Genomic DNA, 14,243 nt, shown 5'->3' on the forward strand with positions numbered 1-14,243 from the left:
TTAATATTCATGTGCACATACCGTTTTATTTACAAATACCAGATAGTTTACAGTGTACTTCGTTTTAAACAACTGCCATAAATGAAAATCACTTTTGTTAGTACTATAGAGAGCTACATTAATAATCATATGTAGACACAGTTGAAGTTCTGAATATTAGTGAATGTAACAAGTAATTTGTCCTAACGTACATCCTTATAAAAGGAAATTACTTTCACAACTATTTGAGAGCTTACTTACTAATCAAACATAGATAGAGTTTTTGTTACTAATATTACAGTTTATTGTGTAATACTTGAAAATAATTGTACTCTAAAAACAGTTATTTTTGACAACTTTTGAAAACCAAATGCTTAACATAAGCCACAAAATGTTTGCACCATAACAAGACTTTCAAAATGCTGTTTACTAAAACATGAATTTGGAGCAATAATTTTTTTTTAATGACCGGATACCAGCAATGCTTATATTCTCTTCCAGAAAGGCATGGGGGTGAGTCAATAACATTTCCATTGGTCTAAAAGCAGGGCTGTCTGCCAGAGTCTGCACTCATAAGCAGCCTGTTGGCCATATTCAGCAGAGGAGCCTGCAGTTGATTAGCTGTACTCTGATGATAAATATCCTATCATTGCCACCAAGGAAAATCACTACAGTGTAGAGAACTTGTAAGACTATACTGTAATTCATGTTAACCAAGCTAGAATATGCACATGTGAAAACCCTTAATATGAAGATCTGGTTTAGTGACATATATCCTCATGGAATTTCGTTAATAGCTGATCCTCACTGCACTTAACTCAGCCATTTTGAAGGTGATTATCCAGTTTCTGGGTTATCCATGTACTGCGTTTTCTCCTACCACTTCCTTTGGCTGACATCCCTTTGACCATTTCACTGTTCATTAGCACCTGCAAAGGATAACTGAAAGCAGATGAACTCAAACCACTCAATTATGCTTCTCATTAGCAACTCTACTGAAGGGTTCTGTCCAGGAGGTGGTTGCAACTATTAGGTAAAATTAGGTTTCTGGATTATCAGTGGGTTTCAATTATCCACGTTGTTTCTGTCCCTTATGACCCTGCATAATCCAGAGTTGGCCACATATGCATTATTTGCCTTGCCATATGGAGAAAAGAGTGGGTCTTTAATAGGAAAATTAAAGATACTGGGTCTCTGTTATGCTGTTTCTGTTGAGAATTTTCTCCCTAGTTCCTCTTTTGTATAGCTAACTGAAAAGTACATGAGGCTGTGAGAATCCACATTAATTATTTATTTAATTATTATTGTAATTGGTAAAACCCTGAAAGTAATCTTATGGACATGTGGATATTTACCCACGTTTCTCACATTTGAAGAGTTTTATGTGAGAGTTTAAAATAGTTAATTTGGCAACTCATTACTTACACAAATCTCAATAAGAAATACTGTTGTCAGAAAGGGCCAGTAATAATGCTGTTGAAAGTTTATTCTGTGATGCATGAACAAGGGTGAGTCTCCAGGGAAAATAAGACTTGTATATCTTTCTAAATCGTGAAATCCTTTAGTCTATTGTAATCTTTGTTGTTCCACGCATTCAAACATTTGTATTATAACAGTATTACACATTTTAGAAAATAGGGATGATCATAATCCCACCAGTGATAACCCGTTTCCATTTTGTGTTGTATGCCTGTAGAACTTTTCTGTTCATAAATAGATTAACCCATCACCCTCCAAGAGGGGTCACATGTAATGCTGGGTTTTTGGTTTGTTTGTTTGTTTGTTTTCTTTTTTGTTTGTTTTGAGACAGGGTCTCACTGTCACCCAGGCTGGAGTGCAGTGGCACGATCATAGGCACTGCAGCCTCCAACTCCTGGACTCAGGTGGGAGGCTGAAACTCCCACCTCAGGCTCCCAAGTAACTGGGACTACAGGCATGCACCACCACACCCGGATATATATACACATGTAGTCTTGCTATGTGGCCAGGCTGGTCTCGAGCTCCTGAGCTCAAGCAATCCTCCCATCTTGGCCTCACAAGGTGCTAGGATTACAGGTGTGAGCCACCAGCCTGGCCTGTAATGTTGCTCTCTAACTTCTTTTTTTTTTCTGTCAATATGATGGAAAAAAATGTAGGTAAGTTTTTTGTGCTAATATATACACTTCTACAATATCCTTTCAATTGGCACTCTAGTACTCCATTGTATGAGCATGCCATAATTTACTTAAATACTCTAGGTTTGGATATCTAAATTGTTTCCAATTTGAGTTACAATAGCCACAAGAAACACTCTAGGATATAAACCTGCACATTCTTAATATTCTTGTTCAAAGGATATGGATGTGTCTCCAAACACATTTTTTGCTTGCCAAATGCCCTACCTAATTTTAGCCATACTTAGATTGTACAGATTTGTTATGAGTGAAAACAGCAACATACTCCTTATTATTTAATAATCAGGATACAGTGTAACTTCTGAAAGGGGTTTAGTTTAATATGGTACAGCTAATTGTCACACTGATCTTGTTTTCACTATAGTTTCTATTTTATGCACATATAGATATTTAATCTTTACAGTTTACTGATAACAATTTAAGAGGACAGCTTGGCACCAAGAATACTTAATTTCTCTCAGTGAATTATCACAATAAAACCCTAACTGAATTTATTTTAATGAGCACAATCTATAATGATAATTTTATTATTTCTTTGATATATCATTTGTACAGCTTTCTGTGTGTCAATTGTAACTCAATTAAGCTTTCTGTTTTTTTAAATCCCATTGGCTGTATCTTCAAAATATATTCTCCATCCGACTAGTTCTTAAAACCTCCACTACTGGCCAGGCACAGTGGCTCATGCCTGTAATCCCAGCACTTTGGGAGGCTGAGGCAGGTGGATCATGAGGTCAAGAGTTCAAGACCAGCCTGGCCAAGATGGTGAAACCCTGTCTCTGCTAAAAATACAAAAATTAGCCAGGTGTGGTAGCGGGCACCTGTAATCCTAGCTACTCGGGAGGCTGAGGCAGAGAATTGCTTAAACCCAGGAGGCAGAGGTTGAAGTGAGCTGAGATCGCACCACTGTACTCCAGCCTGCGCGACAGAGTGAGACTCCATCTCAAGAAAAAAAAAAAAAAAAAACTTCAAGGTTCAAGGCCTCATCATCTATTCCCTTGGATTACTGTAGTAGTCTCTTAGCTGGTCTCCCTGCTTCAGCCTTTGTCCTCCTTTGGATAAACAATCCACTGCAATGAGCTTAGTGTGCTCTGTATCCTTCACTCATCCACTCTGGAACATCTCATAAACATTTCTTAAACCTCACACACCTAACTTATTCAGTCAACAAATATTTATCAAGAGCCTATTATATTACAGACAGTGTTGTATATTATAGGCATATATCAATGAACAAAACAAGACTTTCTACCCTAGTAGAGTTTCCATTCTCTGTGGGAGGGAGCAAGTACATCATAGTAAATAATTTGTGAAGTATATGTTAGAAAGCAATAATGCTATAGAAAAATATAGAGCAAGAATGTAGGATTGAAAGTGTCTGCATGTATTTATAAGTGCTGTGTCTGTGTGTGCCTGTGTGTGTGTGTGTGTGTGTGTGTGTGCAATTTCACTACTGTTCCTTGCTACAATGTTATACTTGGATATGAGGTATTTCTTGGGCTATATTTTGCATAGGTCAGCAATTCTATCTATATGCAATATCCTGGTTTCTGACATGGCTCCCCTATAACTTGGCTATTATATGTGGTGATCTTCCTGCACTTTCCAGCATACTCTCATCTCTGTTCCTTGAATTTACTGTTATTCCTTCCATTGCCTTAACACCTAGTGCATTTAACTCACTGCCCTCTGAGCCAGTGGTGGAAATTATTGCTTGCATCTTAAGAATTAGTTGATGGGAGGGGCACCGTGGCTCACGCCTGTAATCCCAGCACTTTAGGAGGCCAAAGCAGGTGGATCACCTGAGTTCAGGAGTTCGAGAACAGCCTGGCCAACATGGCAAAACCCCATCTCTACTAAAAATACTGTAATCCCAGCTACTCGAGAGACTTAGGCAGGAGAATCGCTTGAACCTGGGAGGCGGAGGTTGCGGTGAGCCGAGGTCGCGCCATTGCACTCCAGCCTGGGCAACGAGAGCGAAACTCTGCCTCCAGGGGGAGGGGAAAAAAAAGAATTAGTTGGTGATCTTCTACCACAACAACTTCTCCCTTCTATTTGGTCTTCTCTCTTGTCTATGCCTCGGGCCTGCCAGTGGCAGTCAGTGACACCCACATGCATTCCTTCACCCCAAAAGTTTGATTGAAACTGCCATAGTCAGAAATGAATTATTGACCTGCAAGGAATTAGACATGGTGAGTCAACTGGTTATTTTATTAGAAATATGTCCAATTCTAGTCAGAACCAGTGTTATTTGGCTTTAAATCCCTCCATCACTCATCCGGAAGATGTCCAAATATCTAAGATGATTCTGGGCTCCCTTGATTTCTCAATTCTGAGACTTTGGCTTATTGTGGAACAATGCTTTAGGTTATCCCTAGGGGTCTCAAGCAAAATGGAATTTCTTTATCTACTGAACAGCCTGACTGTTCAGATAAGAGGAATTTAATTGACTTACCTATTTAGGAGATTCTGCTTTGAGATGAGCTATGGAAAAATATAGCTCCAATAGAAACTTTTCACTTTCCTCTTCTCAAAATTCTGTTTTTCTCCTAGTCCAGCCATGCTCATAGGGGTTTTAAGCGGATTAATTAGTGCTTAAAAAGTACCTTTATAAATGAAAAGTAGCTAAGTACAAAGATAATCTTTTAAACTCTAGATGTTTGCCTTTTTATTCATATTACAGTTCTAATTTCATACTTTTTCCATAATGTCACCAGATTGTAGGTGAGGTCCCAAAATAGACAGTTACTAGGACTAAAACTGTTGTGTGACCCAATATGTAAAATAGTTCTGCGAAAAGAATGCTGAAATTGACTTGATTGTAGCAATGGCCTATTCTTTTAAAAGGATTCTTGTTTATTCGATGTCATAACAGTTTTTCAGGGATTTGGAAATGAGAGCACTTGTATTTGGTGTAGTGCAAAAAAGCTATTTATGTAACAGTCATCACAGATTAGCTATAATGCCATAAGAAAGTTTGTTTCAAAACTCAGCCTTGGAATTTGAGTTTAGCAATAGGTCAGATTAATTTTCATGAAAATCTTGGTATTGTAAGTCCTCATTCTCCTTCCTTAAACTTTTCATTACATTTTTCACAAATAAAGCTTGGCGGGTTTTTTCAAGACATTTATCTTCCAAGACTGATTTTTAAAAAATTCATTTGGATTTATAACCAACTGTCTAGGTGAGAAACAAATCAAAATATTAAACCTACAGGCAATGCAGAAATACCATTGTATTGTAATGATTTTCTACTCTATTTCACCTTTCCCAAGCATCTTCCAAAAAAAAAAAAAAAAAAGAAAGAAAGCAAAAGCTATAATAAGAATATGAGCTGAAGCTACCAAGTTCTGAAATAGGCAGGTTACTGAAAGGTGGCTCAGAGAGTATGTGGGTGTATCATTGTTTCTAACTTTGAACAAGTTTCAACTTTTGTAGCTACTCTATAATTAGTACATAGACTATAATAAAGGAAGATTTGTTAGCTTGCTGCATCTACCTGAACAGAATGAGGATCTACTGTTGTCCATAATATAGATAATGATTACTTAATTATCTTCTCAGCCAGCTCTACGCATTACAATATTAAGGAAGCCAAAAATTTAACTGCTCTGTCATATGAATTTATTAATTTTGTAAACATTTTTAATTTTGTAAACATTTTTAATTTTGTAAACATTTTTCTTTGGAGATAATACCTTATTGGCTTTTGTCCTTTAGGAATTCTATTAGTATAGTCTCTGAAAAGTTAAGTGAAGAAAATTGGTTTAATATAAGCAAATGAAAAAATATATATATATTATTCTGATGTAGATTTCTAATGAGTTGAACATTTATTCTGTAAAGTGTCTTATGAATATATGTTTTCAGTAATACATATGTCAGATGCATTTAGTTAGTTAAAGGAATAAGAGTGAATGTATGAGAAGAGCTGGAATACTTGGCAAACTATTTTTTAAGGAAAAATAGTCAGAGAATACTTATCTATGATATTCAATAGGTAAACTAAATGGCTACCCTCTAGGGAAAAAAAAGCATTTACCTCTATAAAAACAATAGAATTCTCACATTCTTTCGTGATTATGTATTAAATTCAGTATCTGAAGGGTGAGCATGTGCCACTTTAGCTGTGGCTTATAAAGTATTTAAGAGGTGGAAAGCTAATAGTAAAAATAAATGACCAACTTTCAGAGTATATAAAAGGTTAACAGGGCGATGGTATAGACCTATGTATGACTGATGGTGTTGCAGTTTCATCAGTTTATTAACAACCAGAAGAGGGATGAACATAAGACCGAGTTGAAATGAGGCGGGAATTATAAAACACTCCTGGGGAACTGAGCAAATGTTATCATTGGGCAACAGATGAACAATGACAGATATAATTTAATATATCTGTGTATAAGTCAATGCATGTTGGAAAAAATTAAACTGCTGCATACTCTGAAAGATTCTGAATTAGTACATCCTGAGGGAGGTAAAACAAAACAAAACAACAACAACAACAACAACAACAACAACCTTAAATGCCAACCACAGACAGCTCAGTGAGATTGTCTGCTCAATGTTCAGCTGTGGTCAAATACCAAGCAAAGTATTAAAACTGCTATGACACAAGTGAAGAATTATTCAAAAGATATAATGATACACCACATACATTATACATCTAAGCTTTGTGATCATAACACACACATACACACAAATAATAAATACATACATATATACATAAAAGTAGTCATTTGGCCATGTTTAGAGCAAACAAATGTTTTTCAACTTTATTTTGGTGTCATGAAACACAATTAAGGATATGGATAATATTTCACTGTCGCTTAGTGTCATAAAATAAAACAGGAAAAGAAAATACATGGAACCACAGTTGTTTGCCATAAGTAGATAAGGAAGAGAATATCTAATCATAATGGAAGGCTGTACAAGATAGTGGCTATGAGCATGGGCTTTGACATCAGACACACCTAAATTCCAATCCCAACTCATCTATCAAAAGGCAATCCCTGCCTCATAAGATTAACCCATTGTGTAGTAGGTAGTAAGTTTTCCCCATAAGAGTTTAAAATAATACAAATTTCCTGCCATGTGTATTCTGAAAGTTTTTATAGAACTCAGTAGGTTCTGTTGGATTGCTTATAAGTTTCTTTAATGAATGTTTGTGCCAAAATAAAATGACATGCATTTTTAAATTACGCAAATCATAAGCATACAGCTCGATGAAATTTCACAGAATGAAAACATCTTGTAACCATCACCCAACTCAAGAAATAGAGAGTTACTCAAACTCAAAAACCTCCCTCATTCCCCTTCCAACTCATTATTCCCCCTCCTTTCCCAAGGTTTTCACTATTTATCATAGATAAGTTTTGTGGTTCTGAACTTTATATAAATGTAAAAAGAGTATGTAGCCGTATATGTCCAACAGCTTTCACTTAACATGGTGTTTGTGAGATTCATCCATGTTGTTGCCTGTGGTAGTAGTTTGTTCATTTTCATAGCTAAGAATTCAAGTTGTCTGAATATACCTCAGTTTATGTATCTGTTCTGTGTAAATAAATATTTCATTTTTTCTGGCTCTGGTATAATGCTTCTGAGATGCCCAAGTTTCTTGGTGAATATATGTACTCATTTTGTGAAATTTGGAATTACTGGGTCGTAATTATTTAGCATATGTTTAGATTTAATCAAAACAGACAAGTAGTTTTCCAAAGTGGTTTTACCTGTTTACACTTCCACCAGCATTGTGTAAGAATTCCAGTTACTTTAAATCTGTGATGGTTGATTTTAGGTGTTAACTTGATTGAATTAAGGAATATCTAGAGAACTGGTAAAGCATTGTTTTGGAGTGAGTCTGTGAGGGTGTTTCTAGAAGAGATTGGTGTGAGTCTACAAGCACTAAATGGGAAAGATCTGCCTTCAATGTGGGCAGGCACCATCCAATGGGCTGGAGGCCTAGTATATTAGTCCATTCTCATGCTGCTAATAAAGACATACCCGAGACTGGGTAATTTGTAAAGGAAAGAGGTTTAACTGACTCACAGTTCAGCATGGCTGGGGAGGCCTCAGGAAACTTACAATCATGGTGAAAGTGGAAGCAAACACATCCTTCCTCACATGGCGGCAGCAAGGAGAAGTGCTGAGCAAAAGGGGGAAGTTCCTTATAAAACCATCAGATGTCGTGAGAACTCACTCACTATCACAAGAATAGCATGAGGGTAACTGTCCCATGATTAAATTATCTCCCACCAGGTCCCTCCCATGACATGTGGGGATTATGGGAACTACAATTCAAGATGAGATTTTGGTGGTGACACAGCCAAACCGTATCACTTGGATAGAACAAAAAGAGAGGAAAAACAAATTGGTCTCTCTCTCTCTCCTGGATCTGGAATACACTCTCTTCTTCTCCTGTCCTTGCACATGAGAACTCCAAGCTCTTTGGTCTTTGAACTACAAGACTTACGCCTGAGTTCTCATGTCTTCAGACTTGGACTCAGCCATGCTACCAGCATCCGAGGGTCTTCAGTTTGTGGATGGCCTATCATGGGACTTCTCAGCTTCCATAATCCTGTAAGCTGATTTAACTAATAAATCCCCACTCATATCTGTCTCTCTCTCTCAATCTCTCTCTGTCTCTCTCTCTATATATATCTATATATATTTCTCTCTATATATAGATATATAGAGACAATAAAATGCATATATTTATATTTCTCTGTATAGAGACAATAATATATATATAATATGTAGATACATGTATATTTATGTATATATATTTTATTGGTTCTGTCTTACTAGAGAATAATATAATGACTAATATAACATCCCAATCAACACTTAATTTGGAAAGTTTTTTTTTTTAATTTAGTCATTCTGGGAGAAAATATTTGAAACTATGCATCTGACAGAGGATTAATATCCAGAATTTACAAGAAACTCAAACAACTCAACAATAAAAAATAATCCCTTAAAAAGTGGGAAAAGGATATGAATAGACATTTTTCAAAGAATACATATAACTGGCCAATAGGCGTATGAAAAAACGCTCAACATGATTAATCATCAGAGAAATGCAAATTTAAAGCACAATGAGATATCAACTTATACCAGTCAGAATGACTATTATGAAAAAGATAAAAAATAACATGTTGCCAAGGATGTGAAGAAAAGGGAACTCACATATTGTTGGTAGGAATGTAAAGTAGTACAACCTCTATGAAAACACAGTACAGAGATTTCTAAAAGAACTAAAAATAGATGTAGCAATTCGTAGCAATCCCACTACTGAGTATCCAAAGGAAAATAAATCATTATATCAAAAAGATTCCTGCACACATATGTTCATCACAGCACTATTCACAATAGCAATGATATGGAATCAACCTAAGTGTTCACCAACAGAAGACTGGATAAAGAAAATGTGGCATATATACAAAATGGAGTACTATTCAGTCATAAAAAAAGAATGAAATCATGTCATTTGCAGCAATGTGGACAGACCTGTCCATTAACTTAAGTGAAACAAGTCAGACACAGAAAGATAAATATCACATGTTCTTATAAGTAGGAGCCAAATAATGTGTACACATGGACTTAGAGTGTGGAATAATAAACAAATGGAGACTCTGAAGAGTGAGTGGGGTGTGAGAGGGGTGGATAATGAGAGATTACTTAATGCGTACAACGTACATTATTTGGTGATGGCTAACCTAAAAGCCCTGACTTCACCAATTTATGTATGTAACACAATTACATTTGTACCTTATACATTTATACACTTAAAAAAAATAAATAATTTTAATTCCAGAAAGGAAAAGTGGACCTTAAAAAACAATAAAAGGGAGTGCCCATCACACTTGAAATGTTGCTAGAGTTCATAGATCTAGCTGCTGGGTTTCTAAGCAAGCTAGGGGCTGCCGTGCACCAAAGCAGGAATCCAGGAGACAGGCAGCTGTGCAATTAATACATGTACTTAAAACTCCCAAACCTGCAGATGCCGTGCACAAGAAGCACCTTCAAGAGATTCCAGACCAGAGTAGCAATGTTACCACCAGCTTCATGTGGGGTTAGGATTCGAGAAAGACTTCTGAACTACTGGCAGGCATCGGGGTCTCTGCCCTGGAGAAGGAAGAGGCAGACAGTGAGATTATCCCCAAGGAACTGCTCTAAAACCTGGTCCAATCACACAGCCACCCAAGGAAATGATTGAAGAGCAAAAGGAATGATAAAGACTGTGATCATTCACAGGCCTAAACTAAATGGAGAGAACTTTCCAGGTGTTTCATGGGACTCCTTTCCAGATGAGCTGCTCTTGGGGATCTTTTCCTGTCTGTGCCTCACTGAGCTGCTAAAGGCCTTCGATGTTTTAAGAGGTGTTATTACCCTAGCGTCTGTTGAGTCTCTATGGCAGACTTTATACCTCACAGGTAAAAATCTTCACCCGGATGTGATTCATCTGAGTTGGTTGCCTTCCACTGCCAATAATCATTTATGACCAACCATTGGTTGAAGATTTCAGCCCTCTGCATATACAGCAGAGGGATGTGTTGAACTCAGTTATAGATGTGTCTGCCCTCCATGGCATTCTGTCTCAGGGATTCAAGTTGCAGAATCTAAGTTTTCTGGAAGACCTATGGCTTTCAGATCCCATTATCAATAATCTTGCACAGAACTCAAATTTAGTGCAACTAAACTTTTCTGGGTGTTCTGGATTCTCTTAATCCAGCTGTTCCAGACTGGATGAGCTAAGCCTCTGCTGGTGATATGACTTCACTGAAAAAGCATGTACAAGTGGTTGTTGCGCATTTGTCAGAGAGCATCACCCAGCTGAATCTCAGCGGCTGCCGAAAGAATCTCCTGAAATCCAATGTCTCTGCTTTAATTAGAAGATGTCCCAATGAGGGTCTAGATAGCCACCTAAACTTAAGTGATAATGTCATGCTAAAGCTAAAGAATGACTGCTTTCAGATATTCTCCAGCTCAACTACCTCCAGTACATATCACTCGGTCGGTGCTATGATATACTCAAAACTTTACTTGAACTTCAAGCAATTGCCACTCTAAAAACACTACAAGTCTTTGGAATCCTGCCAGACAGCGCCCTTCAACTGTTAAAGGAAGCCCTTCCTCAATGTATAGATTAATTGCTCCAATTTAACTACTACTGCCAGGCCAACTATTGGCAACAAAAAGAATTAGGAGATATGGGGCATCAAATGCTGACTGACATTGCAAAAGTCCAGTTGTCTATGAAGTATTTATTGCAGGATGGTGTCTCCCTTTTCTTTGGAACAGGGAAAATAGTCAGGAAGCCCAATTGTGGAGTGCTTGGCTAGTTTTATTCTTGGTTTTCTCTTTGCCTTCAGTCCACGAGTATTAAGGAATGATTTAAGAGGGAAAACAATGTGCTTTTCTGAAATGACTCTAAAGCTTCTATCACTGCTTTGCCCATTAAGGTAAAGTCTTTTTGAAAGGCTTTACCTTTTGAAATTTGGGGAGAGTGAGCCTATACTTTCAAGACACCTTAAAGAGAAAAATTTGAGCCACGTCTTTCAAGTGCCCTTCTTATTAAGTCTATTCAGAATCAAGCTTAAAAATTACCACCAGCAAACAATCTTCATAGCCTATATGGTAACTTTTATCTATTTAATTTTATACTAGTGCCTTATAAGACAGTTTGGAAGAACAGTATGCTATTTTACTGTGAGCTGAACAAAAAGAGAATCATAGGATAGCAGCATTTGAGGCAATTATTCTGGAAATAGGAAAAATGCATTTTAATTTTGCCTTTAGATTTGAAATTAGGTTAAAGAAACAAATAGCCCCAGGTAATTCACCATAAAACATAAAAATAGATAAATAAATAAATAAACAACAAAGGGTATAGAATTAGTATAGGATTTGAAAGCTCAAGAGACAATTTTCTATGACAGGTTAATTTGAAGTATCCTTTAATATTCACTAAGGTACTATGTTTCCAGAATTCTAAATTAGGTGAGGAAATATAATTCTGGTTTTCTAACTTTATAATCAAATTGTATTAACATGGGTTCTTTAGCTTTTAAAATGACTTGCTTTGTTTTAGAAAGGTAGCATTAACCCGGTCTGTATTCTTGAAAAGTTTGATGGAAGAATTCTGAACTGAAGTTGCTTGCTGTTTTCCTTTAGCACTGAGTTTCTTGAGGTTACTTGTGTATTAATTTGGAATCAAGTATTTTCAATTGTCTTTTTTTAATGGTATCTCGTAATAATTATTCAAAACTATTCATTTTATGGGGTAATGGGACCTAAAATTCCCTAAGAGGAATTGCATGTTCCCTTCAACTGAAAATAAACACCAGAAGTCTGGGCACGGTGGTTCATGCCTGTAATTCCAGCACTTTGGGAGGCCGAGGCAGGCAGATCACTTGAGGTCAGAAGTTCTAGATCAGCCTGGCCAACATGGCAAAACCCTGTCTCTACTAAAATTACAAAAATGAGCCAATCACGGTACCGCACACCTGTAATCCCAGCTACTAGGGAGACTGAGGCAGGAAAATTGCTTGAACCCAGAGGGCAGAGGTTGTGGTGAGCCCAGATTGCACCACTACACTCCAGCCTGGGTAACAGAGCCAGACTCTGTCAAAAAAAACAAAAACAAAAAACACTAGAAGAAGGTATATGTTCCATGCAGTTTCAGTAGTAAGCACTACTTTCACCTATGTAACAGTTAAGATTCAGGTACTGAACATTTTGATAGCATCAGTGATTTTTTTAAACTGGTACATAGAAGTAAAAAGATTATATTCTGCTTTTTAAAAGTAACAAAAAAAATTAGTTTAAATTGATGAACTCCTGGTATGTTCAAAATGCAACAAAAAAAGCCAAAACTCATCATCCCTATTAACTGTTTTTTTAGAATCAAAAAAAATTAATGTTAGGAACAATAGTATGAAATGCCCTTATCTGCTCAGACCTAAGTAGTGTTACACAGGAAATGATTATGCTTCAATTTCTTAGTAGTTAAAAAATGCTAAATTCTACTTGAAATTATTGTTTACAGATTAGTGACAAGGACTGGTCACAGACTCAGACTTCTGGATGCCCTCAAACATACAGAACTCCCAAACTGAAGTCCAACTACAACCTACTTTGCCAACATGTCAGAGTAATCCATATTTTTGTGTGTGATTTCTACTTTTATAGACTTGTTTTAAAATAAAACACATTGTTGTTAAAAAAAGAAAAAAAGAATTGCACATACACAGACTGAGATGCATTCTTCTGTGAAGGATTCATGAACAGAACAACTTCACAACAATACTGAATCACGTAAAGGTGAAAACCCAATTATATTCTGATCACAGAAAATGAATAATGGTTCCCTTTCTGTAAGTGAATGGAAATAAAACAGTTAAAATATACATAGAAAAAGTAAATGTCACTTCTGCTTCCATCAAGTGACCAGGCTTGATGATGTGTCTGTGTTATATGTTTCCAAGGCAGATTGTGTGTTTGCTTTATGGCAATCATCAATATTGAAATAAAATAAATACTTGAGAAATTTTTAGTTATTCTGGTGGGTATCGTCATTTGCTATTAAGGCATGTCTCTCGATGTTTATTGTTTATTTAGAAAAAAAACAGGAGAAACAATAGTGGGAGTCTTTGACTATCCAAATTAACTAAAATTAAGCAGGTTGAGTAGAATTACTTAGATATACCTCTACAGCTCATTGCATTTCTCGGGCTCAAGTTTCGTAATTGAAAATTTTAAAAGCAAAGCAAACCAGAGCAAGTTATTTTGTGGATATTGACAAACTGATTCTAAAGTTTATATAGAGAGTCAAAAGATCTAGAATAGCCAACACAATATTGATGGAGAAGAACAAAGAAGAAGACTAACACTTCAAGACTTACTATGAGACTACACAGTAATCAAGACAGTAATCAAGTATTGGCAGAAAAATAGACAAATAGGTCAGTAGAACAGACTAGAAAGACCAGAAATAGACCAACACAAATATATTCAACTGAATTTGACATAGGAGCAAAGCAGTTAGGTGGGGAAAAGACAGTCTTTTCAACAATGGTACTAGAACGA

At 36.4% G+C, this 14,243-nt stretch overlaps 1 pseudogene; it reads left to right on the top strand.

Moving 5' to 3' along the window:
* LOC104655214 overlaps window positions 1–13,362 on the top strand; it is a 61,119-nt pseudogene extending 47,757 nt beyond the window's left edge.
* The last annotated feature ends 881 nt before the right edge of the window (window positions 13,363–14,243 follow it).

Source organism: Rhinopithecus roxellana, chromosome 7 (assembly GCF_007565055.1).
Source record: "Rhinopithecus roxellana isolate Shanxi Qingling chromosome 7, ASM756505v1, whole genome shotgun sequence".
Lineage (NCBI taxonomy): Eukaryota > Metazoa > Chordata > Mammalia > Primates > Cercopithecidae > Rhinopithecus > Rhinopithecus roxellana.